The sequence below is a fragment of the Dipodomys ordii genome, unplaced genomic scaffold, assembly GCF_000151885.1.
Source record: "Dipodomys ordii isolate 6190 unplaced genomic scaffold, Dord_2.0 Scaffold60, whole genome shotgun sequence".
In the NCBI taxonomy this organism is placed as follows: Eukaryota; Metazoa; Chordata; class Mammalia; order Rodentia; family Heteromyidae; genus Dipodomys; species Dipodomys ordii.
The window spans coordinates 10,059,522-10,064,876 of record NW_012267276.1 but is presented as its reverse complement, the minus strand read 5'-3'; the positions used below and the strand labels follow the sequence as shown (position 1 = coordinate 10,064,876).

General features: G+C 37.0%; 1 protein-coding gene across 2 annotated transcripts in view; it reads right to left on the bottom strand.

Moving 5' to 3' along the window:
- Prdm5 (PR domain containing 5) overlaps positions 1–5,355 on the bottom strand; it is a 144,029-nt gene that overhangs the window by 56,030 nt on the left and 82,644 nt on the right. The window lies entirely within an intron of this gene.

Sequence of the window (5,355 nt, the reverse complement as noted above, 5' to 3'; positions counted from 1 at the left end):
TTATCTTTAAGTAGCTGTACACAGAAGTGGCCATTCAACAAAGCAATGTATGAATACAATGAATCTCGATCAGTGTCACGACTTTCATCAGTCTCCACCCCCATCTTTCTTTGATATTTGGATTTCTACAAATAACTAAACAGTACTGAAATGTGTTAAAAATTCACATTGGATCACATAATTTCTTCTATCTTCCCAAAATACTATAGTCTAGCTAAATCATTCTTCCTCATTTTTCACCCCCCCAAATCTAGAGAAAAACGTGTAAATATGCTATTGGCTTTTGGCCAAGTAGTAGGTTAGCAGTACCCAGCCAGGTGAGTAAATACATTTTGTCACAAAGAGCTACCAACAACACTATTTGGATTAGGATGGCAAGACCAGAAATAAACTCCAGCAGAAAATCCATGTATTTAATCCATACAAAGACCCTCAGAAGACATCCCATTTAAGAAAGTAGTAAAATGCGTGTATGAGTGTATGCGTATAGAGAATTTCTGGGGCTAGAATGTATTTTGTAAGTACCAGATGAGATTCAGCTTTTCTAAAGGTGCTTTATCCTTAAATCTTTCATCTCTAAAGAGTGCCAAACTTCCCAGTGATTTATGAATTAAGTGATCCTTGAGCTATAGAACATCCCCTGCCCAAATGCCAAGTCAGTGATGATACCAATGTCTGCCAAAGTAGCAACTGGATTAATACATGCATGAGTCCATAAAATATGCATCCATATACCAATTCCTTTCCTGCAGCAAGCCTGATTACTGTTACAGATGTAGAAAAAAACCTAAGACATTGTGTTACACTATTTATAGCACCACTAAAATGTCTCAAAAATGTTTCCAAAGACCTTTAGCATAATATATGATAATTACTACATTCATGTGATTCTAGCCCCATGTACCAAATACTATTTTCATCAGGGCCATTCACAATTAAAGACTGATGACATCATGGTGCATTTAGAAGACACGATGGTACTGATAAAGCTCCCTGTCCCCCTCATATTAAATCCCCCCCCTTTGCTAGAGGACATTCATAGCCCTACTGTGACAAGCCACCAGCATATATGGCTCTCCCTGATCTAAGGTTTTTTTCTAGTCTTCTTTCATTTATTTGATTTCCTTCAATTAAAAAAAAAGAAACATGAAACAATTTTTTAAATGACACATGCGTGCTGGGCGTCAGTTGCTCATGCCTGTAATCTTAGCTACTCAGGAGGCTAAGATCTGAGTATCACAGTTCAAAGCCAGCCTGGGCAGGAAAGTCCACGAGACTCTTATCTCTAATAAACCACTAGAAAACTGGAAGTGGCGCTGTGGCTCAAGCAGCAGAGTGCTCGCCTCGAGCTGAAGAACGCAGGGACAGTGCCCAAGCCCAGAGTTCAAGCCCCACAACCGACAAAAAAAAAGAAAAGAAAAGACCCATACATTACAATCACCATCACCCAATTAGGGAAAAGAATTATATAAACAGGTAAATAAAATTGCCATTCAAAAATGAGCATCAGATAAGGTCCCCTATTATCAGTTACTCTGTCAAGTTCAAATCTTGCATGACTCTAAGAAGTTGAGCATCAAACCACTGTGGAAGTGTATCCAGGGCACCAAAATGGGTAATTTTGTACATCATACCTGGAATGAATGAGCAAAGACTCTGCTCTGAGCATGCATAGCCAAGAGAGCTGCAAAAGAAAGGGGTAGGCAGCTGTAGTGTAATAATTGACTTCTCTAAGTCTCCAGCTTGACCTCTTCTTAAGCTGTGTTTAAGATTTTCTTGACCATATGAAATTTATATAACATATTTTGGTTTTAGAAGCTAAGTTGAGATCTTAGAGAAAGACCCCTAATTTTCTTTAAAATCTAATGGAATGCCACAGAAAAAAAAACTAGAACTTCTTTCACATTGTGGAACCATGAGCAAAGAAGTAACTTTTTTTTATCAAAATCTAATATGCACATGTATACATCTGTCATTAAATGACTTATTCTTGTACTATTTCATGAGGTCTTTAAAATTTTATTTTGCCAGTCTCAGAGATTTAACTCTGGGTCTGGGCACTATCCCTAGGCTTCTTTTTGCTCAAGGCTAACACTCTACTACTTGTGCCACATTGCAACTTCTGGCTTTTTCCGAGTAGTTTCTTGGAGATAATGACCAGATAAGATGATGTTAAGCAAAAGTGAACCCAAGATAGGGACACAAGTGTTTTTTTCTTTCTTGCTATTGTTTCTAACATATTTATAATGTACCATGTGATTTTTTGTTTATTTGTATGTTCCTCCCCCATGGTATAACCACTGTTTTCACTGTATTTGATGCCGGTGCCCTGCATCTTGTATATGCACTTCTCTAATATGGGAAGAGGAAGGGATAAAACAAAATGCTTAAATAGGGTTACATGATGACCCACTGTAACAATGAGATGTATAAGACACTATGTTGAAAAATGAATTTTATAATTTAGGTGGGGGGGAGTGTAGTTATGGAGGTGGAAGGGAAGGGATGGTAGGGGAAAAACAAAGGAGGAGGTAACAATACTTGATAGGAAATGTACTCATTACCTTACTCATATAACTGTAATCTCTCTGTACAGTTTTTTTTTTTTACAATAAAAGACGTATTAAAAAAATCTCAGGGACTTTACCCAGGTTGGCTTCAAACAGTGATCCTCACATCTCTGCTTCCTGAGTAGCTAGGATTAAAGGTGTGAGCCACCAGTGCCTGGCTCTATTTTAAGTTTTAATGACTATTCATCACTCAATAAATTGACTTCAAGATCCACAAATTATTTCTGGATATGAGTGAATGAAGCATACTGAGAAAGCTCAATTTTTCCAAGCTGTGATTCGATTTCCACGTAAATCTCTAGGCCAGGGAAAAGGGCTCTTCATTCAAACAGCTCCTGTCCCCAAGAAGTTTATCTGTGACTTCCTCAAGGAAAACTCTTCTATCTTCATTTCTATGATCAAGCAATTATAGTGCTTGCTCCACAAAGCAAGATTCTTTGGTCCACCGCAGGAGGGGGTACCGGACACACAACTCCTCCAAAACGGGCTTTGTGTTAAATTGGATGATAAGGAAGAAAACAGTGTATAATGATTCATTGACAAGGTTCTGCCCTCTGCTTCTGCAATGTCTGTCCAATTGTTATTTAAATCATCAAAACATAGCTGGATCCAGATACATTACTTTTATTTTAGCTAGACCATACGATACGTCTCTGTTAGGTCCAATGAATGTCAGGAAGAATGAAATAGCAAAAAGTTAATATTCAACTACTGAGCCTGTAAACCTGACAAGAAGATGAAAGGAGAGACTAAGTTGTAACAAAAAGAAATCGTTTAAGATTTCACTGTCATAATAATAATGATAACAATCCTTTCATGTAAAATATCTCAATGTTTAAAAGAGAGAACAGGCTCAAAAGAAGACAAAAAAGTATAATAACATGCCAAAAGTTAACTTTAAGAGGCAACATACTCAACAAACCAAACCAAGGGAACAGTTAATACTTAATTTACTTAAAATAACAGGATTTGTTATAGGATGATCAAACATTCTTAATGTTCTTTTTTTTCTGATTCCTTTGCATATCCTTATTTTACAGGTTTTTAAGTAGCCACTAATGAATCATGATGAAAGAAAAGGCTGATTCTTGGCGAATCGTTCATAAATTTTCACATAACCATACCAAACATAACACAGTAGGAAACACATTTTTCTAGGCTGAGGATTGAATGTGCTTTCCACTTCGGAAACAACAGACATCATGGTTTCTGTCCTTCCCAAGACATCATTATTACTTTCATATGATTTATGGCTGAAAAGTATGAAAAATGGTGCAAAATTCCTTTGCCAAATTCCCATATGGCATATAACATAAGCCAAACTGTGAAAATCTCATAAATGTGGGTAGATCAGTTTCATCAAAGAAAGGAGCAAGAGGGTTCCAGAGACTGAACAGGAAACTCGCCAGATAATTTTTTACAGTCCTGTAATTCCAAGGCTGCAGTAACGAACACAGCCCTGCCTCTGTACATATAATGCTTGAGTTAAACATGAGGGCAGTAAGCCAGAAATGAGGCAGAGATGATTGAAGACACTATCAATCAAATCGTGTTTATTCTTTGCTAAGTCTACCTTCTCTCTTTCTTCTTGGACAAAAGCAAAAGTGCAGATCATAATGATTTCAAAAATAACAGTACTATCTTCAGAAAGTCCCCTATAAATATTGATGTAACTTCAAGGTCCATGAAATATGACAAATCCAAAAATAACAACTTCTGTAGAGAATCTAGCAATTTATCAGTTTCTCTATTTATGAAATTTAGCAGCATGTAAATCAATTTCAACCCAACTCAGTTAAGCAAGTATCTGCTATTTCACAAATACTTTTACAAGTATTTCTAATATGTTGAATATTCTTGGACACACTTCTTGATCCCAGTTCAAATACTATATCTTGACACAAAATAGATTTTCAAAAAAGCTAATATACACTAAAACAAGAACTGTTACAAAGGTAAAGTATAAGAACTGTAAGCAAGAGTTAAAACCTTGAAGCAAGAGTGCGTCTGCAGAGTAAAAGAAAATGTTGAATCATTTTAAGTGTGCTTGATGCAGAAAATAGAATAAAATGTTGGAAAGAGAAGTTGAGGTCATGGTTTAGAAGTCTGAACGACAGGAGAAGATGCATGTGGGATAATGTTACATGAACACTGGAAATTCACTTGGTGTATTAAAGAGTAATATAAAAGTTAGGATTTGGGGTATTTTACCTGGTAGGATGGTTTGTAGCAAGAAGTGATAAGCAAGTACTGCAGCCTAAGGAAATGAATATGGAAGCAATCCAGATGAAGAATAAATTCAGAGTGGGTTGAAGGAACAGATCCGTGTTTGTACACTTGCTTAGCCTGGGCAAGTCCCTGAGTCAAATCAAGTCCATGACCTCTGATCTTGATGATCTGCTTCTTATCTCAGAACCCAAACAATGGGATCAAGCCAGGCATGGTAGTGTACACCTGTCATCTAAGATACTGAGGAGGGAAAGATACAAGGACTGTGGTTTGAGGCCAGCCAAGGAAAAAATTATCAAGTCCCTATCTCAAAAGGAAGCCAGGTATGATGGTTCACACCTTCTTTTATACAAAGAGGCAGAGGTAAGACAACTGTGATCACAATCTTTTGCAAAAGCAAAAGACACTATCTGAGAAAAACAAAATGGAAAGGACCAGGGACATGGCTCAAATGGTAGGGAATTTGCTTGCCAACTGCAATGCCCTAAGTTCAATTTCCTCAGTACAAGAAAAAAAGAAAGAAAAGAAAGAAGAGAAAGGAAGGAAGGAAGGAAGG